Here is a 26,003-nt window from a genome sequence, read left to right on the forward strand (position 1 = left end):
AAGAAGAACAAACAAAACCTAAAGTTAGTAGAAGGAAGGAAATCATAAAAATCAGAGCAGAAATAAGTGAAATAGAGACAAAGAAAACAACTGCAAACATCAATGAAACTAAAGGCTGATTCTTTGAAAAGATAAACAAGAGTGATAAACCTTTAGCCAGACTCATCAAGAAAAAAAGGGAGAGGAATCAAATCAATAAAATCAGAATTGAAAAAGGAGAAGTTACAACTGACTCCACAGAAATACCAAGAATCATATGAGATTATTACGAACAACTGTATGCCAATAAAAAGGACAACCTGGAAGAAATGGAAAATTTCTTAGCAAGGTACAGTCTCCCTAGACTGAAACAGGAAGAAATAGAAAATATGAACAGATCATAAGCACTGAATCATAAGCACTGAAATTGAATCCATGATTAAAAACCTCCCAACAAACAAAAGTCCAGGACCTGATGACTTCACAGGTGAATTTTATCAAACATTTGGAGAAGAGTTAACACCTGTCCTTCTGAAGCTGTTCCAAAAAGTCGCAGAGGAAGGAAAACTTCCCAATTCATTTCATGAGTATACCATTACCCTGATACCAAAACCAGACAAAGATACCACAAAAAAAGAAAATTACAGGCCAATACCACTGATGAACATAGATGCAAAAATTCTCAACAAAGTACTAGCAATCCATATCCAACAATACATTAAAAAGATCACACACCATGATCAACTAGGCTTCATCCTGGGGATGAAAGGATTTTTTAATATCTGCAAATCAATCAATGTGATACACCATATCAACAAACTGAAGAATAAAACCCATATAATTATTTCAATAGAGGCAGAAAAGACTTTTGACAAAATTCAGCACCCATTTATGATGAAAACTCTTCACAAAGTGGGCATAGAGGGTACATACTTCAATATAATTAAGGCCATATATGACAAACATACAGCTAGCATCATACTTAATGGTGAAAAGCTGAAAGCATCCCCTTTAAGATAGAAACAAGACAGGGTGTCCACTTTCACCACTTTTATTCAACAGTTTTGGAAGTTCTAGCTACAGCAATCAGAGAAGAAAAACAAGTAAAGGGAATCCAAATTGGAAAAGAAGAAGTTAAACTGTCACTGTTTGCAGATAACATGATATACTATATACAGAAGATCCTAAAGATGTTAACAGAAAACTATTAGAACTCATCAATGAATTTGGTTAAGTTGCAGGTTACAAAATTAATACGTAGAAATCTGTTGCATTTCAATACACTAACAATGAAATATCAGAAAGAGAAATTCAAGAAGCAATACCATTTACCATTGAATCAAAAAGAATAAAATACCTAGGAATAAATCTACCTAAGGAGACAAAATACCTGTACTCTGAAAACTAAGATGCTGATGAAAGAAATAGAAGAAGATATAAACAGATGGAAAGACTTACCATGTTCATGGATTGGAAGAATCAATATTGTCAAAATGACTATATTACCCAAGGCAATCTACAGATTCAATGCCATCTCTATCAAATTACCAATGGATTTTTCACAGAACTAGAACAAAAAGTCTCAAAATTTGTATCAGTTCAGTTCAGTTCAGTTGCTCAGTCATGTTCAACTCTTTGTGACCCCATGAACTGCAGCATGCCAAGCCTCCCTGTCCATCACCAACTCCTAGAGCTTACCCAAACTCATGTCCAACAATCTCATCCTCTGTCATCCCCTCCTCCTCCTGCCCTCAATCTTTCCCAGGATCAGGATCTTTTCAAATGAGTTAGCTCTTCACATCAGGTGGCCAAAATATTGGAGTTTCAGCTTCAACATCAGTCCTTCCAATGAACACCCAGGACTGATTTCCTTTAGGATAGACTGGTTGGATCTCCTTGCAGTCCAAGGGACTCTCAAGAGTCTTCTCCAACAGCACAGTCCAAAAGCATCAATTGTTTGGCACTCAGCTTTCTTTATAGTCCAACTCTCACATCCACACATGACTACTGGAAAAACCATAGCCTTGACTAGATGGACCTTTGTTGGCAAAGTAATGTCTCTGCTTTTTAATATGCTGTCTGCTGCTGCTGCTGCTAAGTCACATCAGTCGTGTCTGACTCTGTGTGACTCCATAGACAGCAGCCAACCAGGATCCCCATCCCTAGGATTCTCCAGGCAAGAACACTGGAGTGGGTTGTCGTTTCCTTCTCCAATGCATGAAAGTGAAAAGTGAAGTCGCTCAGTCATGTCCGACTCTTAGAGATCCCATGGACTACAGCCTACCAGGTTCCTCTGTCCATGGGAGTTTCCAGGCAAGAATACTGTCTAGGTTGGTCAAAACTTTTCTTCCAAGGAGTAAGCGTCTTTTAATTTCATGGCTGCAATCACCATCTGCAGTGATTTTGGAGTCCCCCAAAATAAAGTCAGCCACTGTTTCCACTGTTTCCCCATCTATTTGCCATGAAGTGATGGGACTGGATGTCACCATCTTAGTTTTCTGAATGTTGAGCTTGAAGCCAACTTTTTCACTTTCATCAAGAGGCTCTTTAGTTCCTCTTCACTTTCTGCCATAAGGATGGTGTCATCTGCATATCTGAGGTAATTGATATTGCTCCCAGCAATCTTGATTCCAGCTTGTGCTTCATCCAGCCCAGCATTTCTCATGGAGAGACAAAAAACCCTGAATAGCCAAAGCAATCTTGAAAAAGAAAAATGGAGCAGGAGGAATCAGGCTCCCTGATTTCAGACTATACTACAAAGCTACAGTATGTAAAACAGTATGGTAAGGCACAAAAATGGAAATATAGATCAATGGAACAGAATAGAAAACCCAGAAATAAACCCATGCAGCCACAGTTACTGAATCTATGACAAAAGAGGCAAGACTACCTTGTTGGAAAGACAGTCTCTTCAACAAATAGTGCTGGGAAAACTGGACAGTCACACGTAAAAGAATGAAACTAGACCATTCCTTAATCCCATACACAAAGATAAGCTCAAAATGGATTAGAGACCTAAATGTTAGACTGGACACTACAAAACTCTGAGAGGAAAACATAGGCAGAACACCCCCTGACATAAATCACATCTCCCAGAATAATGGAAATAAAAGCAAAAGTAAACAAATGGGACCTACTTAAACTCAAAAACTGTTGCACAGCAAAGGAAACAATAAACAGAACAAAAAGACAACCCACAGATTTGAAGAAAATATTGGCAAATGATGTGACTGATAAGAGATTCGTCTAAAAAATTTATAAACAGCTTATGACACTTAATAGCATCAAAACAAACAACCCACTCAAGAAATGGGCAGAAGACCTGAACAGACATTTTTCTAAAGAGGACATACATATGGCCAATAAGCACATGAAAAGATGTTCAAAATCACTAGTTATTAGAGAAATGCAAATCAAAACTACAATGAGATATCACCTCACACTGGTCAGTATGGCTATCATGAAAAAATCCACAAACAACAAATACTGGAGAGGGTGTGAAGAGAAGGACACCTCCTGCACTGTTGGTGGGAATGTAAATTGGTTCATGTACTATGGAGAAAGATACGGAGGTTTCTTAAAAAACTAAAAATAGAGCTACCATATGACCCTGCAATCCCATTCCTGGGCATATATCCAGAGAAAAACATGGCCTGAAAAGATACATGCTCCCCAATGTTCATTGAGTACTCTTTACGATGGCCAAGACATGGAAACAACCTAAATGTCCATTGACAGAGGAAAAGATAAAAATGTGGTGTGTATATATATATATATATGGCATCACTGACTCGATGGACATGAGTTTGAGTGAACTCCGGGAGTTGGTGATGGACAGGGAGGCCTGACGTGCTGCGATTCATGGGGTCGCAAAGAGTCGGACATGACTGAGTGACTGAACTGAACTGAACTGATATATATGTATATATAATGGAATATTACTCGGCCATTAAAAAGAATGGAATAAGGCCATTTGCAACAACATGGATGGACCTAGAGAGTGTCTTCCTGAGTGAAGTAAGCCAGACAGAGAAGGAGAAGTATCATATGACATCCCTTATATGTGGAATCTAAAAAGAAATGATACAGATGAACATACTTACAAAACAGAAAGAGACTCACAGACTTAGAAAACGAACTCATAGTTGCTGGGGGAAGGCATAGCTAAAGTCTTTGGGAATGTCATGTACACACTGCTGTAGTGAGAATGGAAAACCAGGAAAAACCTATTATATAGCACCTGGAACTCTGCTCAGTGTTATATGCCAGCCTGGATGGGAGGGGGGTTTGAGGGAGAATGGAAACATGTATATGTATGGCTGAGCCCCTTCTCTGTTCACCTGAAACTATCACAACATTGTTAATTGGTTATACCGCAATACAAAATGATTTTGGTGTTAAAAAAATTAAATTTAAAAAAGCGATTAAATTTTAAAAAGAGGTGATTTGATAATGGTTTTCAGCAAGATGATGTATTAATAGATGTTCTTCATCCATAATTCAGATCAAACATTTAAAAGGGGGGGTTAAGAAACATCAGGGATTTAGTTTAGTTATAATATTCTGATATATTTCAGGAGATATTAAATACTCATATGAAGTACTGTGATGTCCTATTATAAGTTTTATAATAGGTTTCCTAGCTAGAAGGCAGGGTAGGTAAACCAAATGAGTCTTGGACTTTAGCTTTTTAAAAAAGTTAAGAGTGAGTTATAGAGCTTATCTTGAAATACTCTTTCACAAAAAGCATATGTGTGATATGAGGACTGGCACTTCCTCTCCATGCCAAGTTGACTTCTGTTTCAGGGAACCAATCTCATATGAAATGTATGATCCAAGTATTGATCAAGTCCTTATAAATGCTTGGCAGAGGTCATGGAAGCAGATATAATACCTATAAAAACAAATAAGAAATGTATTTCCTTGTTTGCTTTTAAAAAATGACATTTACTGATTTTTTTTTTCATTATAGTATTCAGCTGTATGCAGTCATATTATAATTGTCATAACCTTACTTCAGGGACACATCTTTTAAAACAATGTATTATTCAGCAACCTTCAGTAAACATGCAATTTAGGAGTGGAAAAGATGCACACAGAGACAAGTAATCATAGATACAAAGCATGGCGAATTTCTGTGCCATGCACTTCACACCCCAACTCATCTCGCAGGGAAACTAGAGAAGGGGCAGAACCATTTCTATTATGATAATTCACAAAGGGAGGCCATATAGATATGCATGCAAGTCTCTCCCCACCTCTCCATTTACATGCCAGGATTTCAACTCTGCGACACTGAGTCCCTTCATTTAGCCAATTAGTCTTTCCAGCTTCATGTAATGCACGCCAAGAAGAAGGAGAAATAGAAGTGCTGACGTTCACTGCTTTGAAAGTTGCTATTCTAATGCCAAAGCTGCCTCTTGAGCAATTTCCAGAATGTATTAACATGGGAGCAAAGCTCTGTTCTGAAAGACATGGATCACATTATGCAGGAGAGCCCCCTTCAATGTGTCACAATTACACAGAATCTCCTCCATCTCTCTCAAGACCTTTACAGTTGTAGTTAGCATGGACTCAAGTTTATGGTCCTTACTCAGGAAAAACCTAGGAGGTCTTCCTGAAGAAGAGGGGCCAATTTAAAAATATTTAACAAGCAAAGCACGACCTGTTTTCTGGACTATAGCATTGGCCAAGTCTTTGCATGGCTGTACTGAAGAAAGCCAGTCAAGGTCCAAAGCAAACTAGCTTCTCAGTTTAGGTTAGAGAGTCATATTCTTCAGTTTCAGTCTTTTTTTTTTTAAACCAGTTAAGTCTAGGTTCAATTTTAATTATTTTAATTCAATACACAGCCCCTAGAATTTCCCCTCAATGTTAAGGATCAAGCTGAAAAGAGTTGATATTTTAAACAAAATATAAATGTGCTTCTACACTTGTAAGACTTTTGTGCATCTCGTGCCTGCTTACACATCATCCTGATACTTAGCAGGCAATCAGAAGTTGCTCTGAAATACTAAAAACTATTCATTCCCCTTATTCTGATGACCATCCTGGCCACAGCTGATATAGAGTGATGGAGATTTCAACATCACCCTCTCCTTTTCTCTTATCAATGGATTTACACATATCAGTTTGTGTCAGTCTGGTCTTTACAAATTCAGCCTTTCTTTGCTTAGTTCATGACATCCTCAAGAAGTGACTGGACAGGTCCTTCATGAGGGCAGCACAGCACATGGAAGGAGCACATCACTGTGATCAAACACCCTCATGACCTAGTTCTGGTTCATCTACAAGTCAGCTTTGCTTACATGACCACTTCTCTCTTTGAGGCTTCCTTTTCCCCCACATACAGAATTTGAGCATTGGCTAAGATGGCACTGCAACATTCCTTCAATTTCTTGTTTCTCTAAAAAGCTTCTCAAAAAAGTCCTTTCTTCTGATGTTTAAAATCTTGGCTCAGTTTTATCCCTTCAATTGTTACCTCATCATTCCTTTACTGTCTCCTAACCGGGTTGTCCCTTGAAAGGCATCATCTTAAGGTTCATAGTTTTTTTCTTCTTATATTCATGCATTTGAGGGGTTGATGCACACATTCATCTTTTCCTATAATCTGCCTCTTTTAGTTATGGTTCAGTTCAGTTCAGTCGCTCAGTGGTGTCCGACTCTTTGCGACCGCATGAATCACAGCATACCAGGCCTCCCTGTCCATCACCAACTCCTGGAGTTCACTCAAACTCATGTCCATCAAGTCGGTGATGCATCCAGCCATCTCATTCTCTTTCGTCCCCGTCTCCTCCCACCCCCAACCCCTCCCAGCATCAGACTCTTTTCCAGTGGGTCAACTCTTCACATGAGGTGGCCAAAGTATTGGAGTTTCAGCTGTAGCATCAGTCCTTCCAATGAACACCCAGAATTGATCTCCTTTAGAATGGACTGGTAAGTTAATTAGTCAGCACTTCAGAATACCTTTGATTAGAAATTCTGCTAGCACCTCACATTCCCTACAGAGCATTCTCTCTTTCTTTTTAAATCATTCTGCTTTTCAAATGCTACAAAGCCACAGTCCGTGACACCGTCCAAATCCCCAAACTTCTGCTAAACTTTCTGAAATAAAATATTTCTGCTTCCATATCCATCAACAAAAGAATGGATAAAGAAGATGTGATACATATATCCAATGTAATATTACTCAGCCATAAAAAAGAGAAAAATAATGCCATTTGCAGCAACATGGGTGAACCTAGAGATTGTCCCACTGAGTGAAGTAAGTCAGATAAAGAAAGACAAACATCATACACTATCACTTATATATAGACTCTTAAATGGTACAAATGAACCTATTTACAAAACAGAAGTTGAGTCACAGACATAGAAACAAACTTGTGGTTACCAAGGGGGAAAGGGGAGGAGGGATAAATTGGGAGATGGGATTGACTTACACATTATATATATAGGATAGATAACTAATAAGAGCCTACTGAATAGCACAGGGAACTTTATTCAATACTCTGTAATTATCTATGTGGGAATAGAATCTGAAAAAGAGTGGAAATATGTGTATATATAGCTGACTCACTTTGCTGTACAGCAGGAACCAACACAGCACTGTAAAGCAACTATACGCCAAAGAAAAACTAATCAAAAAACCAACCAAATAAATCTGAAAAACAAAAGTCAACTTATCTGCTGGAATTTTTTTTTTTTTTTTTGCTTCTTATATGTATGTAAGAATATAAAAAATTACTTAAAATGATCTTAACTCAAACATACATTTTTTACTATTATCCTTGGCTATCTCTTGATCAGGGCTCCCCAAAGAATTCACCTGCAATGCAGGAGACCCCAGTTCAATTTATGGGTCAAGAAGATCCCCTGGAGAAGGGATAGGCTACTCACTCCAGTATTCTTGCCTGGAGAATCCCCAGGGACAGAAGAGCCTGGCAGGCTATGGTCCATGAGGTTTAACAAAGAGTTGGACATGACTGAGCAACTAAGCAGAGCATAGCACAACTCTTGATCACATTATACGTAGGATATGAAAATTGCCTCCTCACTCCAAACATCTTCTCAATGGTTTGATTGCCATAGTTCCCCTTTTAGTCCTCCAGAGGATTTCTATCCTACTTCAGATCAGTTACAAATTCCAGACTACCAGCACTGAAAGCCTTTTATAATTTGCTCATTTAATCTCTCAGAAAATGGTGCCATGAAGGTCCTAATATATCCACTAAGGACATCTCCTTTGCCTTTTGGCATCTTCCCATTGAGAATCATTCCTTTACGTGCAAAAGTCCATCTCTGAATCTTTCCCACACAAGCCTTTGTCTGTGGAATAATTCCTCAGCACTGAAGAATATCTCTCCTTCCTTCAAATGATTGCTTAAAGGCTGTTTCTGCTAGAGAGACTTTCAAGATTGCTGTCAACTAGTGGCCAATCCTCTTAAATAAGGTAAAAACCACCATATCCACTTTACCATACTTTAAAAGATTTATTGTACTTTAAACGTATTTTATGGGACTTCCCTGGTGGTTCAGTGGCTAAGACTCTGTGCTGTCAATGCAGGGGGCCCAGGTTCGATCCCTGCTTAGGGAAATAAATCCCACATGCCGAGACTAAGAGTTCACATGCCAGCGCTAAAGATCTTGCATGTCATAAAAAGACCTGCTCCAGCTAAATAAATAAATAAATATTAAAAAATAAATGTATTTATAATTGCTTATAAATTCCACTGATGGTAGGAAAAAATATAGTGGGTACTCACCCAATAAGGTTTGATTAATTTGTTGCATTGCAACTATAGGTCTTAATTTCAAATAGTATATATATGTGTGCATATATATATATATATATATATATATATATATACACAGTCCTGTTTTGTTACTTTAAGACATATAAAGCTATTTAAGTCTCCTGATTTTTAGGAACTGTCAACTGTTATGCATGTGGTAGGCATCAGTAAACACTTGTTGAATTGGATTGAAGAGGAATCATCTTAAACAGTTTACTCTTGGAGGAGGGAGCAATCAGAAGAAGACTATTAACATAAATATTCTATAACAGCGTCTAAGTGTAATAAAAATAATACTCAAATGAGAGTTACTCAAATTTCTCTCATCCTCTTGATTATTTAATATTATATTGATAAAAATATATTTTTAAAAATAGCTTTGATTTTAAAACACTAAATTTACACACCAAGAATTAGACACTAGAAAAACCTCATAGTCTGATTTATTCCTCTGTAATATATCTGTCTTGAGAACATCAGCAGGAATACACCAAAGAAATATGTCCCTCACGGGATCAACTATATAAAAAGACAGAACACATCATCAGCACAAAAATCATTATCCATCTAATTTCTCCCATTCTGGATGGCTCCGGTGAGCCCCTCCATCATTACTGACTAGGGTTAAGATAGACCTTAATGGATTAATTAAACCAAAGTGGGACTGCACTGCAGACCAAAGAGGAGGAGATCCTGATACAGGGGAGGCAACAACCCTGTTCTTTTACTCAAATGAGTGAGACTTGGCTATTCCCAAGTGCTGTTCATTTGTACTGCAAAGTAGTTGTCTAAAAATAAGACTTGGTGCCTATTGTCTGGGTCTTCCCCTTAGCATTCATAAAACTCTAATAGTTGGGTTCTAATAAAAAATTATCAGGTAAGAGATTAAATGTTAAGACCCTTCTTTTGTTTCAGGAAGGTGGGAGCATCTGAAAGAGAGGTAAAGTGACAGAGACAGTGTGCTCACTTTGGTCGGGAAGGCTAGGTAGGGGGAGGCTATTGTTGGAGTACTAGTGAGATTCTGAGTGCTGGCCAGGACAAGGAAAACTCTCAAAGAGCTGAAAGGAAGAAATGCCCACCACAAAGTCACCATGTGTGTGTGTTAGTCACTCAGTCGTGTCAGACTCTTTGTGACCCCGTGGACTGTAGCCTGCCAGGCTCTTCTGTTCGTGGAATTCTCCAGGAAAGAATACTAGAGTGGGTTGCTGTGCCCACCTCCAGGGGATTTTCCTGACCCAGGGATTGAACCCAGGTCTCCTGCACTGCAGGCAGACTCTTTACCGTCTGAGCCACCAGGGAAGTCACAAAGTCACAGGGACACACACAAAGGCAGCTGTCAGTAATGGAAACCCTGAGAATTGCTCATTTAAAGAGGGTTTTGAAATTCGAATTGTGAAAGGGGAAGATGTTGTTAATCCAAAGACACAATTTAGAGTCTTTTTCTGCTAGTAAAAGGAAGACGAAAAAAACAAAAAACAACCCAGTAGTACTGTACCATACTGGCAGTTTACTCTTTCATGAACAAAATCAGCACATTAATGACATGAACACCTACTTTCCTGATGGGGACAATCACACAACGTTAAATATGCTGGTATGAAAAAAAAAAAACAAAAAACACCAGGAACACATCACTCTGGAAATGGTGAGGCTGACTAGGGCAGACTGTCACTAATATCAAACATAGCCTGAGAGTCTAGAAAAGCCTCTATGAAGCCATAATGAGCTGGCAGGCCTCTTTTCCACCAAAGAGGAAGTGTCCTTAAGGATTCCAGAAGTGGCGATCTGGGCAGCTTTCAGTTTCTTTTTTGAAATAACAGGAGCAGGGCAGGCTCCTCTGGAGGTCAGGCTGGCCCCATCATGTTGAATGTCTGTGTCTAAATGATAAGTAATTGAAGTGAAAAGACACCAGTTTCAATAGCTGCTCTGAATTTTAACAGCAAGTACAAATTCCCAGCCCCTTAGTAGATTTCATTTGTGATTCCTGCATTAGGGGAAAAATTGGCACAAAGTTCAAACAATAATAGAATAGCTTTCAAAAACAGACGTTATTTCTTACTGAAGAGAAAAAAACATAGAATTATGGAGCTGAAAAGTTTTCCTACCTTAGTGATTATTTAATCTAATCATTTTGTAAATGAGGAAACTGAGGACTGGCCAGTGATCACAGAGTTAATTATACAGCTGGCAACTTTATCAGTAATGAATCTATAAATAGATTCAGGGCTATCAGTGACCCAATGGAACTGGGTCCCTCAAGGTCTTTCATTTAAACAATTATATGAATAAATCAATATATATGCATACACATATATAAGTATACACACAGAGGGAGAGGTCTATTGATACAGGTATTTATACATAAAATATATTTCTGGACAGTACAAACAGGATCCTGTGTCACTATCATGGTCAAGAAGTCACTGGCTAAATTTGTTTACTCAACATTTACTGAGCTCCAACCTATGTGTATTAGGAAAGTAAAAAAGGGTATGATTAGAATAGTTTGTGCTATTGCAAAGAATTTTACATCTGCAACACAATCACATAGAATAATCGAGTAGTCATACTTGTTCCCATTGGATGAATATAAAACCTAATCATTAGGTTTGAATCAAGAGAGGAAGAACCATGTATTAGAAACTGGAAAGAATTTGGAATTTTTCTAGTACCCCAAATCTACAGGTCGAGCCATTGATTTCAGCTGTTCTATGCATTTGGACATGCTTTCCCTTCAGAATCTACTCCAAATTCACTGCCCTAAGTAGCTCAGAAACAGGGCTCTTGAGGCCTGGCTGCTCCGCTCCTGCCCCGTCTCTGAGAGGGTATTTAGGTCAAGGATGAGGGTGGAGCTGGGGATAAAGCAGCAAAGAACCTGGCTGAGTCCAGAGTCTATTAGCTCCAGCACACTACCTAATCTCAGAGTCATTTTGCTTACAGTTATATCTTAGTATACAACACAGCAGAATGATTTCCTATGTGGTGAACAAAAATTGAGAGGCTAAAGCCTAATTAATATGATTGGTTCAAGTAATCTGGATATGGAGAAAAATCACTAATAGTAAGCTTAAGACCAAAGAAGGGATCAGATCACCCAGGCATTTCTCTTAAAAAGAAGGGAGGAGAGAAATAATACGTGTAAGTGTCTACCATGTTTCAGACACTATGTTAGGGGGTTTACATATATTATCTCACTTAATTCTGACAAAAACCTTCCAGAATAGAAGTTACCATCTATTGTTCTTCAGGTGAAGAAACTGAGGCACAGCAAGACAGTGGCTTAACCAGCCTCACAAAGTAGAAAGTGCTTTATGACACTCCTATACGGATCTAAGTTTGTCCAGCTACAAAACTTGTATTCTCTGCCAAAGTTTGCCAAGAGGGAAACCCAGAGATGAAACAACTATGAATGCCATCAGAAAATATTTTTAGTGACTGCTATACACTGCTAAAATTGTGTGCAGACATTTATGCAAATAGAAACACACATTTACTACCACCTTGACATTTAAATATGCTAGCATGAACAAACTGACATTGGACCCACCTAAAAAGAATATTACATGTAGACAATTCAAATGACTCACGTACAGAAGGGTATTTTTTTCCAGCTATAGAAGACAGTCTACCTGGCACTGCAAAGCTTTTGTGAAACTAGTGCTTAAAATTAAGCAAACGAACAACAACAACAAAAAATCCCCAAACTCTTTCAGTATTAGAAAAACATGCACAATTCCCACAAAAATCTAGCACAATCAATTCTCCAATAATTGCCAATGACAGGGATTTATTTTTTCCTCGAAAAAAATTTAAAGGTGAGCACACAGTTTGTGCATAAAGGCTTCCTTTTCAATCCAGGGTTGACATTATCACTGCCTCTGCTTACCTTGTCTTCGTAAAGTGTGGGAAGGGATAAAGATTTGAGTTTTTCTTCCACATATGAAGCCTTAGCTGTGGGGAGAGGTTGTTTAAATAAAAACACCGAGTTTCTTTCTTAGTGGTAGGCTGGGGCATCAGGAGATTCTCCTCCCCACTGCGCTCCACCATTCACACACACACACACACACACACTCCAGTTCAAGCTTGAGGGGTAGAAAAAGAAAGAGGGGGAAAGAAAAGTGGGGAAGGAAGAGAGGGAGGGGTAGGAAGAGTTGCTAAGGAAGTAGTGCCGAGCTCCAGAGTGCTCCAGAAAGTGAAAGTATGCGAAGAGCCCGCTTAGAAGCTCTCAGCTCCTAGCTCTCCAGGGATGGCGCTTGCAGAGCATCAGCTGCAGAACTCAAGCTTTCTGTGGCCAGGATGGCACTGAAAGAAGGAAGATGCTGGGCAGGGGCTGGAGAGAAATACTGTAGAGCTTTCCAGTCCTCCCACCCCACATTGTAAACAAATTTATTCTCGAAATACTGTAACTTCCCAGGGTATATCCGAATGCAAGGAAGAGGTGCAACTAAGATGAAATGTGATGTGAGCCTCTTCTTATTATTTACTAATATAGGTGGTAATGATGGCTACTGCTGTTAGTCTTTTTCTGAATAAAATTCACAGCTGGGATTCCAAATATTCTCCCATGCTGGAACCTGCATTCATATTAGCTTTTCTGGGGTGCGGTTACACACAGGGGAGGGAAAAGGTGGAAAAGAAAGCATCCTCCTCTACCACCTTGACGGGGGTGAGGTGAAGGCCATGGAGAATAACGGAGGTGCAGTCGGCTCTCTCTTAGACAGACAGCAGTTGTGGCGGGGGGATCCACACACTTGTATTTTGCTAATGTAAAAGTCCCAGTGGAAACATTAGCACTCAAAGACATTAATGTGGATTTGGGACACTCCCTGAAGGATTTTGATTCCATTAGAAAAAAAAAAAAAAAAGACAGTGACAGATATAATCCTGCTTTGATATGTTTAATGCCATTTAAAGAGAAACGGCACCCATTTACCTCAGGCCGGGACACTGTGAGTTCAAAAAGTGAAATATCAGTTCTCAGTGCAAAGAAAAAGCTTGGAAAATATTATGTGAAAATTAATTTGGCATGCTTCTTTGAAATTTTAGATTTCTGGGATGAGCAAATGGGTACAGTTTTCTTTTAACTGTTTTTGAACACCATGTGTTGAGAAGAAAACAACAGAATGGCAATTGCTCATCCAAAATGCTAACTTGTGGCATGGCACAGTCAAGATGGCCTGCCACAGCCAAAAAGCAGGTGTATGCTATGCCTCTCACTTCAGTAGCATGCACGCCACATGTCCCTGCATTCGGCAACCTCTTGCATTTGCTTTTGGAACCTTTCTGAGGGGGGACAGTAAACATGACTCAACAGAACGTCTAGCCTGGGACGGCTCCCCTGGCTTTCTGCGAGACAGACTCTCTGAGAAAGAACGGAGGCAAAACTGGAATAATGTTTCTAATTTGGAAATCTGTGACCTAGCATGGAAATGACTGGTTTCAGATCATTCTGTGTGGCTGAAGTGTAGGATCAAATCAGGTTGGAGAGTAATGGTGACGCTTTTGCGTGGCCAGACAGGCTCTAAGCAATCGGTTGCCTCATTTGGGCACAGGACACAGTGAATGCACCTAATAGGTCATATGCATCTAATGTAAGAGCTTAGTGTAATAAACCCTTCACCCCTCAGGTCCACGCAGAAGCTCAACACATATGATGTTCACAATCATTTGGTGTGCCGGGGTGCCAAATCTTCCTCAATCTGATGTTATGAATCTGATATTACATTTGTTCCAGAAATTAAAATGCTTTTATAGAGACTAGGTCTCATTCAACGATTTAACACTCCTATGAGGAAGAGGAGAAGACAGAAAAAAAAAAAAAAGATTTTTCTTCTGCCTTGTAAGAGGCTTGATAAAGAAACCAAATTAAAACTCATGACCATTTTTTAAGCCTTAGCCAGGTACTATGTGGAACGAAATCTCAAGATACCTGTGTTGCAAGTGTTGACAAGGTCTGAAATAAAGGTGTAGATGGGGATCAAAATAAGTATTTCAATGTAAAGAAATGAGAAATTATTGCTTTATTGTATGATTTTAATTGACAAGTCAAGAATCATTTATTAAAAACCTACTATGTGAAAATGCTGTTAGTGAAGAGGAGGGAAGAATGAAACCTATAAATACTAAGTTGGGGGGAAAATCCTAGAGCTTTACAGATATAATTGAATGATAAACTCTGTAAGATGCCTTCTGGGTTGGCATTTACGGAGTTTAGAAATGCTAGTTTGTTGCCAAATACTTATATGCTACTGTTAATTTCAATCATTAAAATTATATTATTCACTATGTACCTTTTGTTTCTGATGGTACATTGTAGGTGTTGAAGGAGATACAAATCGTGTATAAATACAATCTCTGTATTTATGAGCTTACTGAGCAGTGATAGGAGGAATGAGACACACATAAACATACTCTGGTATAGGACAGTATGCAATCAGTGCCAAATAAGACATATAAATAAGTGCTTTAACAGTTCAGAAGAAGCAAGACCTCTTGGTTACGGAACAGCCCTTTCATAGATTTACTAATGTTTCTCAAAGCACGAACAGGAAGGGATTGGAGCCACACTTGAAGGCAGCAGCCACCAGTGCACAGAGGGCTTTAGCCGTCTATGAGGGGAGGGATAGGCACCCTCTATCGAAGCACCGCTCACACTGAGCTGTCCTGGAATCAGTGTTGACCAAGAACTTGCACGGCTGGAAGAGGAATCAACACGGATGTGAGGCCAGGTCAGTGCTTCTGCATTAGATATTCAGGTGATTAATAATTCACTGTTCAAAGTTGGCATAGTGACGTCATATATTTTTCCCATAGGATTATGAGAAATTCTGTCTTTTATCCACATCAGAGTAACGGGAGGTACAATTCACGGCTCTTCCTTGCAAGTGAGGAAAACACTTTGCCCATGCAGAATGCCATTGCTACAGAAATCAGAATGTTTTTCAGAACAGCAGCAAATGAACTTCCTCACCTCACCTTAGGTGGGTGAGTCAGAATCCATGCTCCCTAGAAACAATGACAATGGAGTTGGGGTGTGGCAGCTATGTTGGGATCCACACAAGAAGGCAGGTTACCATCCAGCAGGAAACAGGATTTGAGTGTCCAGACTTCTCGGTCTGGGTTCTATCTATAGAATCACCTTCTTTTTCAATTTTTTTCCTCCTGGACACTCTAGCCCTTTACATCATGAATAGTGGCTTTCTGTAGTTGGTCTCTCTCTCTCTCTCTGTGTCTTTTTAAGAGGGAGGATGGCTTTACTGATGTGCCTTTTGTACAGAATTCAAGGTTGTCTGGATCTTCAAAGAATGCAATTGAAAAAAAAATACTGTTTCTTTGATTCAATGGTGCTTACATTTGGGCAGAGTTTTATTTTTCCATCCTCAAATACAGTATTTGAGACAATCTGCCCACAATGGAAAGCTTTTAGAGCTTCAAAAGTGTAGGCGAACCAAATCAGAATTAATCTCTGTGAAAACGGAGACTCGGGCACATGGAGAAAGTTTAGAAAAAAAAAAAAAATCTGGGCAGGAGGCAGTCCCGCAGAAAGATGCCTGACATCTCTCCTAATTTAAGATGAGCTGGAGTAGAACAGGTGAAGAAGGGCCATGGAAAGTTCTAGCTGCCATGTGATCTGCTGTCTTGATTCTATTCATTTACCTTGAGTCTGTGTTATCAAGGGGTCTAGTTGATTTGCTTAAGATGTGTCTTGTGGTCTGATTGTATGAACCCAGAGAAGGCTGATAAAGGGAAGTCTAGGTTAACTGGGGCTAAGGTGGCATGGAAAATAGCTATTCACTCAGAAAGGACTGACCAGATCAGTCTGCAGGGTATCTATAGCAGTGCTGCGTTTTACTATCATATTAAAAGCCTTACATTTTATTGGGAAAAGAAACTGCAAACCACAGAGGCAAAAAGGGTAGATGATTATAATAATCATCTTTGAACACTTGGTGTATGCTCACTGGTTTTTCTTCATATGTGGATTTCTCTACATATGTCATCTCATTTGATCCTCATGCTAACTATGAGAGCTTGATATTTTGCCCATTTTCTTAGTGAGGAGCCTAAGGTTCAGAGAAGTTAGGTGAGCATCCTCTGCTCACACAGCTAGCAGAGGCTAAGCTGGGATTCAAATCTGAGCGGTAGGACACAAAGCCTGAACTCTTTTCTGTGCCTTGTGCTTTTCATGGCATGAAATCAGTGTTGGGGGAACTCTGCCCAGCATCTCTGGTTAGCAGAGTGAATTGCTTTTATCATTTGCCAACATGTCATAGAAAAAAACCAAAACAAAAAAAAAAAATTAAAACTCCTGGCTCTAGGAGATTTCCTATCAACCACCTGAAGTTTGGCTTGGTTACATATTATTTGAATATTTGACAATCTTATAAAAAGTCTAACAAGAATAAAGAATTTTTCATTTAGGCTAGCTTCTATGTTAGTTAAAAATCTCCTATTCCTACATAACAATGTGCCTGGGGGACTCTCTCACTGCCAAAAACATATCTGAAAATGCTGAAAAGTCAGAATTTGGGGCCTATATACTGACTAATATTACCAGCTGTGAGTCGGCTTGAACATCAGTAATATGATATTTCCCACTACAATTTGATTTGGTTAAAATGTGTTTGAAGTTCACCCTTCTATTAACTAGAATTACCACCTCCTGAAACTGGAGGGCCCCTGAGAACAGGCTGCTAGTGCAATCCAACCTCCCACCTGCCATCAGTGCATTTCCTGGCAACAAATACTATTAAATTGATAACTACAGAAATAGGTCAAAATGTCTTTTCAATAGTTGCTAATGTTCCCCTAATGTTCCATCTCCTCCCTTTGATTCTCCTGCTAACATTTTCTCTAACATCACAGGAGCAATGCTAGAAGATGGAGAAGCTGGCAGCCGTGGATAGAGGAGGTCTTAGGAGTTTCCCCAGTTCTCAGATAGAAAAGCTAAACTTCCCTAGGGGCTAGGGGCCCCAAACGCAGTTCTGCTGCTCAGTGACCCGGAAACAAAAAGCCATGTCCCATATGAGCCTTCATACCCTCCTATGCAAAAGAGGAAACTCAAGATGACTGATTATTCAAATTTGCAAAATGCTCAGAGTTCACAGGAGATAAGAGCCTTGACCATTCTCAAAGCAGTGGGGTTTTAAACTTATGCACACTACGTTCATAACTATACCTGTTAGAGCCTTGGCTCTCCAAAGTAGAAACTTAACTTTCATATAAAGAAATGACATCACAGCATGTTTTTGTAACAGAGACCCTCTGCGGTCAGCCCAGGTTGGCTTATTCACTATGTAAACCTACATTTTATCACCTCCTTTTCTCTCCCAGGAAGAAAGTTGGCTTCTCTGAGTTCGTACCACATATGTGACCAAAGATAAAGAGGCAGAGGGGTGGGCACAGCTGTATCAGGGCAGAACTGATTCTAGGCAGATAGTCTGGCTCCAAAGAGAGGCCACCTCCCTGGGGCCAAGAGCACAAGCCCCCTTGTTAATGAGGTACAGTTCAATTTCCAACACTTCTTCTGTGAGGCTAACGTATCTTAGGGTGGCTGAACCCCTCATGCCTGGGTGCTCTGATGGCTTCAGTCCCCAGAGAGCTACCTCAGTGTAAAGTAGTTTTGAATTGGAGCTGGTGATGGCTGGGGGCGGGAAGAGGTGTAATTCTGGAACAGGGAGGTTGAAGGAAAAAATCATATAAACATAAGGACCCTGGGTCCCCGAGGCAGAGGAGAGGGAAAAGGGGGTGGCCATGAGCGAAAAGTACTCAATCTGTTTAGCATTTTCCGCTCAGGGCCCTGTCCGGAGCTAGTGAACCACTGAAAAATCTCTTGAGAGACGCTATGGTCTCTTGAGTCATGGTTTTCAGCTTCCCTCTATGCCACGGTTGTGTTGTCACTAGACAGGAGGTCAGCTGATTTGAAAACTTGCAAACTTCAGCCTACCTGGTTCAGGCAAATCAAGGTTATTCTAATCTCCTGTAATTTAAACTTATAGAGACTGCACAGTCTGCCACTTCTCCATCAGATTCCTTCTGCCTGCCTTCCTTTCATGAGGGAGGGCGAGCAGAGGAGTGGAAGAGAGGACACCAAGAGAGCAGGCAGGAAGGGTAAAAAGGGCTCGCTTTCCTGGGTTTCTGCTATGAGTGAGGCTTTGTGTCAGATAAGCCTCTCTCTGGGTCGTCTCGGCAACCCAGGAGACAGTGTTAGGAAGTGTTTTATAGGTTCAGGGAGGCTGACTAGCTCAAGGTGGCCAGTCAGGTTCCTTCTCCCAGCTCCTAGTTCCTCTGGCATATTTCTTCCTCCTCCTGGTAATGGGTCTTCCCAGGTGGCACTAGTTGTAAGGAATCTGCCTGCCAATGCAGGAAACAGAAGAGACACGCGTTCGATTCTGGGGTCGCGAAGATCCCCTGGAGGAAAGCATGGCAACCATTCCAGTATTCTTACCTGGAGAATCCCATGGACAAAGGAACCTCGTGGGCTACAGTCCACGGCTCACAAAGAGTCGGACCTGACTCTTAGCACGCACATGCATCTGAGGATGGGTGCTTACAAACCAGTCATCTAGATCTAGAATATATCTTTTGGGAATATTGAGGATGCCCTGAACCATCAAGAGTATATCTGGCTGGGAGTCAGGAGCTTTGAATTCTTCTGGTTAAGACCTAGTCCCACCAACCTTCACTAAAGACACTTGTATGGGATCTGGTCATGACCTTACATCCCTGTCATTCACACTCATCAAGGTGATGGCAGGGGTGTGAAAGCACCAAATTCAACAGAATCATTCTCATTAGATGTCGTATGTAGATTAAAGAGAGGAATTCCCTCCTCCAGTTTGGGTAAGAAGGAAGGAAAGATTGACAGGAGCTGAAAGCAGAAGGGGTCATGAGAAAGATGTGGAATACACAGCAGCAGCCATGGTAGGAACTTAAGAGAGCCTGAAGGCAAGGCTAGAGCTGGGAGATGAAACTGTTTTTAGCCTACGTGGATGTGTTTGATCACACAATGGATGGAAACTCCTAGTTTAAAATATGGCTGAATGCTAGACGTCCTGTTTGAAATCTCCATTGAATCGTTGAAGTCTATTTTAACTATTCAATAACAGGCAAATACTTCATTACCACAACTATTTCTCCCAAGTATCAATCTCTAGCAAAAATAATATTTGGCTGAGACCACTACAACATTTCTGATGACAACAAAAGACCATCTGGATGATAACCAGCTTGAGGTGTTTGCAGGAAAGAAGGAGAGATGGGTTCTTCTGAACCATAATGTACAGATAGAAATCTTCAGAGTTGAATGCAGGAATTAGCTTCTGAGAAATTGAGAAAGAGGTTCATTTTCAGTTGAAGAGGATATGTGACTGATACCTTCAGTTGGCATGCTAGGAAAAGATAAATTCCAGGCAGAATCGGCTATATAATCTGTGGGGCACAAGGCAACGTGAAAATGCAGGATCCCATATTAAAAATCATTAAGAGTTTCAAGACAACAACAGCAGCACATTAAACCATACCGAGGGCCCTTCTGAGTGCAGGGCTCAGTGTGACTGCACAGGTTGTACAGACGAGAAGGTGGTCTTAATTTTAGCTGTATTGTTTTCACCAAGGCATTCTAGTCCCATTGTCACCAAGGCCTAAATTAAGAAAGATCCACCACCACTCTCAAAACTCTCAGTTCACCCTGTCTTCTTAGGGTACGGACGCAACTGAATTCTGCAGGGAGGATCAGAATGGTCTGGGGTCTGCCAACATGTTTGATAGACTGCAGTTGTGCTGGCTTCTGCTCCTTTTGTTACAGCCACCAATCCCCACTTCTGTTACAACCTAAAGATGCCCAGGATATCAATGTCTGGGAATTGAAACATAAAAACACAAATTTCCCTGGAAAAATGTAAAACAAGCAAAAATAATGAAAAAGAAGTTGAGTTTCCTGGATAAAAGTCCTCCCTCTGATTTCTTTCTGGCCTTACCTTGAGCAGGTCTTGGGCATGTGCATACAGGTTCAGAAAACAAGTGAATTACCACAGTAAGTCTTTTCAGTTTGGAAAAAGTAGAGGAAACAGGAGAACCTGGTCTTAGCCCAGCAGAAACTCGCTGGGTTCACTAACTGTGTACTTGCTCTCTCTTTCTGTCTGTCCGTCTCATTATGCTAAGTTGGAGCTATGACTTCACTCTCCGTGGAAGCTAGGTTTCTCTTTCCTGGATGCTTGGAATGGGCCAGAGAAAAGCTATTAGAGGGTAGTGGTCATGTCTAAAAAATCACATTTATTTATCTTCACCTGCCCTCCCCACGTCATTATCATTCCACTGAGGTCTGTATATAGAAAGCAGAGATTAAACAGCCAAGATGAACATCAAAAGAATAACAGCAGTACCGAATAGATGAATGTGGCCTCTTTCCCAATGGTCTTAGTGACTTTATATATACTGAGCCTGATTCTCGCAGGGACAGACCAAGAGCCTGGGCAGATGCCTGGGATGTTTGTGTGGGCTGACACTGACCCTCTCCTAACTATATATCCCTGTTCCATTTTCTAAAAAATGTGTCTAATATAGAGAACTAGTTCATGTCTACAGCCAGAATTATACTTTGATACTAGACCTTGATTTAGGACTTTTCTTAAAAAAGATATCTATTGACAAAACTAGTGTTTGTTTTGCTTAACAGGTTTGTACTGCCTTGAGTGAGGCCACAAGGGTCCATAAGTAGATGGAAATGCATTTGACTCTGTCTAATTACACTTAATTTTCAAAATGTCTTCCATTCCACAGAGATGATATAGGCTTGGTCATCATTTTCAAGTGTTTTAACAATTGGTAGGGCTTCCCTCCTGACTCAGTTGGTAAAAAATCTGCCTGCAATGCAGGAGACCTGGGTTTGACCTCTGGTTTGGGAAGATTCACTGGAGGAGGTAATGACAACCTGCTCCAGTATTCTTGCCTGGAGAATTCCATGGACAGAGGAGCCTGGGGGGCTGTAGTCCATGGAGTCTCAAAGAGTCGGATACATCGGAGCCACTAACACTTTTAACAACTGGTAATTAGTAGAAGAGATCTTAAAAATATAGTGATTGACCTTCACCACAGATGCATATATAAAATCCTGATTCATTTACTTTGAAATCATTTTCTCCTGCTGGAAATAGATAGCTATAATATATACATTTATATATGTGTGCACAATCATCCTTAGCAATACCGCTGTGAAGGAGATGAGGATAGATGGTTTTCTATTTATTTGACAAACACACTATTATATAGACAGGTTAAGTGATTTGTCCAATAAGGAAGGGTGGAGATGAAAAACAAAACAAAACCTGTCACATCTGTCCTCAGGTTATACCACTCTGGAATTGTGTAGCCATTGTTGCTTTTGAGCAACTTGATATAAATGTTTCGCAACGCAACTTTCCTGAAAAAAGATCTTACACTTCTTTCTTTTCCATTGCTACTTTCTTTCTCCCTCTCTCTTTCTCCCCTCTGAGATCATTATAAACTATTGGTAAATGTGGCCACTCTAAGTTTATGTTTGCTCTTCATGAGTTCAGATGGATTTTAGCTCTTCGGAAAGCATAAGAAAAAAAATCATCTCTGAAAAGTAATAATGATAAATAATGCTGAAACAGTGGGTTTGAGCTAATGTCATGGTAACAGTTGATATGGGTACAAGTGAGGTCTTGGACTCACCATTCACAAGAGCTAGTCTACTGGTTCTGAGTTGACTTAAGAAGAAGCAAAGGCTTCTCTGAGGCAGAACACACTTGTCAATTCTCTGCTGTCCTCCTGGGACTTCAGACATGGTCCAAACCTTTCTGCTGCACCTATCTCTGAAGTGCTGCATCTTGGAGCTCTCCTCTGTTCTACACTAGGGCTACATCCTCTAAGTTCTTGACCTCAGATAGTCCTTCTCTATTTTGAAACATATTTGCATGATGCTCAGGGTGCTATATTTGATTTAAAATATTGGCCTGACTGTTATTTGGCCAAGGAAAGACTGTTTTACTATCACTTTAATTCTTTATTATCTAGTTTGCTAATTATTTATGTGAATAAAAAATATCCACAACTTCTTGCCTCTTTTCATGCTTCTGGTTAATGTTTCACAATGTTATCTCACAAAATACTTGGGAAACACAATTTGGTTTTAATAAGTCCTAAACAAAACACAATTGTGAAAGAAAACTGATAGAGAACAATATAAAATAAAATTCGAAGGTAAGTGTGATGAGTTACTTAGTTCTGAAATATCTATCACTCTTAGTCCTTTATATTAGAATGCAATATTGACAAGAAACTTGTTACCCATACTAATTGTTTTTTTAATGAAGGGACAAAATGATGTTTCTTTTCTGATGATAAGAACTGCAAGCCCAGCAGTATAACAGCACCCGAGTCTCATCTGCGATGTGAAACTGGCTTCAGTGATTTCTCTTAATGCAGACTGCTCAGTCAAGACCTTCAAGCAAGCTGCTGCTGTTTAGGACCCAGACTCCACAAGGAACGTCCCAGTTCCCCACAGAACCTGGGCTGGCTGTCATCCCATCCTGTATCCAGTGTGCAGTTGCCACTCAGTCATGTAGAGCGTGCGTCTGGGGACGACACCCAGTGGAATAGGAAAGGCTACAGAGCTCTGTCATACCAGCACGTTTATTGTAAGGAACTAGTTATGCTGCAACTGCTTTGCTCTTTTATATTCTAGGCAACACACTGGTGAATATAAGTCATAATGAACATATTCAACATTTTTTTCCATCAGTTCAATACATTATTCATAAATATTAGAGATGGAAAAGACCTTGTTGATTACCGAGTCCAAACTTTCTGTACTGCCCTTTCCCTCCAACTGTTGTTGCTAGCTCAACAAAACAAGACAACAACAAATCACATGAAGAGAGGCACAAATTCACAAGTTTAACAAGTAAAAAGGAAAGCTCCAATGAAGTCTGTATTGAGGGTGGGGAAGTCCAAGACCTTCCCTTCCTGCTTGTGGAGCTCTGAAGCCTGAGAGTACGGTAGCCCTCTGCTGTGAAGATGAGCCAAGGGAGAAAAATGCTAATTTCTTCTCTTGAGAATCACAATTCAAGGTAAAGCCCAAGAGGCAATCCCATGTCCTTGGCCAAGTGCTTCCTATCTGTCTCTACAACCTGGTGTGGATTCAGGCATTCTTCTCACTTGTTGGAATTTGAGATACTGACAATAATGATAAAATGAAAATGTATAAATGAATAGAGAGTTAAAACTACTAGAGAATTCTCCCTGGGATTATCTGTACTATCAAGATAGGAAAACTTTGCAGATGCTACTGTCTCTCTAGAGGAATAAATGCTTGCATTTTAATATTCTCAGCAGCTGGTTCCTGTTGAATGCCATCAGGATGATTCAGCCACCCACCAGGAACACCAGTAACAGCAAGTGCACGGAGAGAACTCTGCAAAGCTTTCTTCTCTTGATGCCAACACTGTTACTCTGGGAAAGTCAGAACCCTTCACCGAATTACCAATTCTACTAAATGTGACCTTGTTCCCCTCACAAATACCAACTCGCTCTCAAATAAATGGAACTTCTGGCTGATAAAGATGCAGCATTCTTCCTGATTTGAACACACCCTGCTGTCAGGATCTCCTTGACTATGGCCATGTGACCTGTCCCTTTAAATTTTCTCACTCTTCACTGTAACACTGAAGAACCAGTCAGGTCCACACACATTCTGAGTCTACCTTGTAGGACATCCTGCCTACAGCTGACTCTGCACATTTAATGCTATATCTCTACCCCGACATGCCCCAAGTTGGTTTTCATTTCCAGTTTTTAGAAGTCTCTCATTTCCACAGAATGGAGTTGTATGCCCAGAAAACAGAAATTTGAAGATGAACCGCACTGACCCTAGATTTCATTGATACAGAATTATCAGACCATATTCAACTTAAGACAAAAAATTCTATGCTTGCCCCCTTCTTCAAACATACCAAATTAGACACTAAAAGAGAAAAATGCCAAAGATGACAGCTAGCTATCAAAAATGTCTCACTGTGTCGTTTTCTGGTCCCCAAAGTAAAATCTAAGGAGATTCAACTCAGATTCAGGTGCTCTCAACAGCCATGAAAATATATGGCTGGAGAGGGAATCTATAAATGTAATGAATACACAATTGGCTTATAACAGATGCAACTAAAATTAAATTCGATATCTTGACCTGCTCTCCAAAGTGAAAGTTTCTAGTTCAGGCTGCAGACAGAGGTATAATCAGCTCATTAATCACATGAACCAGAACTATAAGCTGACACTTCTGGAGATGCTTCAAAGAGCAGTCCTGCATGGTTGGGGGGTCTGTGGGGACCCTGAAAGGGAAGGCAGAACTGACAGTTTAGCGTGAGCAATACTGCTATCTTTTATGGTATCCACAGGTCAGCCAGGGCTGAGTATTCTAAACTTCCAGGAAAAAAATGGAAAGATTTTGGTAAGGAAGGAATGGGACCTATGGACTTGTATAAAAAGATTCAATACGTTTTTATTCAGTTCCTATTATGTAGAAGTCATTGTGTTTGTTGCTTGAAGGGAAAGGGAATCGGAACGATAGTAGTAGTAACAACGGCAGTGACACTGAGCGGTGACTACTCGTTAGTCACGGCGCTAAGCCTTCTATATACCCCACATCAGGAACTCCTACAATTTCCCAGCAAGGCAGTTAGTAGTGCTCATTCTCCTCCTTTACAGATGTGGAAACTGAGGCCCAGTGAGATTAAGGGCATTACCTGCTCCTTACATTATAAACAAACACACAAATGGCTAACCTAAAAGACATGACAAAAGCCACTGAAGGACAGAGTATTGTAGAAATAAAGAAGGCAGAATTGCTTCTGCTTGGGACCACCAGGGGAAAAGGAACAGGGGTGTGGGAATGTAGTGTGTGTTTAGGAGACAAGGAGTAGCCTAGTTAACACAGCACTTTCTGATTAGAACTCCTATTTTGATAAGATGGTAAGATACATTGATCTGTACAGGAAGATTTCTAAAGAGAAGGACTTCTTTCTAAAGTATTTTCTGACTACAATTTCTCAAAAATTTTTTTCTTTCTTTCTTTTTCTTTTTTTCCATTGGTGGGAATAGACGGAAGAAGAGAAAGGAGATACAAGCTTACCTTGGAGGGATATGAGGATTGTGTAGGGGGAGCAACGTTAGGAGCAGAGGGTGTCCAGGGAGTCCCAGGGTGGGTGCTATTTCTTTCAT

General features: G+C 40.1%; 1 protein-coding gene and 1 non-coding gene across 28 annotated transcripts in view; one reads left to right on the forward strand and one right to left on the reverse strand.

The window, feature by feature from the left end:
• ZBTB20 (zinc finger and BTB domain containing 20) overlaps positions 1 to 26,003 on the reverse strand; it is an 891,891-nt gene that overhangs the window by 119,212 nt on the left and 746,676 nt on the right. The window lies entirely within an intron of this gene.
• TRNAE-CUC (transfer RNA glutamic acid (anticodon CUC)) lies at positions 8,497 to 8,569 on the forward strand. Its single transcript has one exon. It is a non-coding gene; the product is annotated as a tRNA-Asp (tRNA).

This window comes from Moschus berezovskii, chromosome 1, assembly GCF_049115385.1.
Source record: "Moschus berezovskii isolate FMDL1 chromosome 1, NW_MosBer_1.0, whole genome shotgun sequence".
Classification (NCBI taxonomy): Eukaryota; Metazoa; Chordata; class Mammalia; order Artiodactyla; family Moschidae; genus Moschus; species Moschus berezovskii.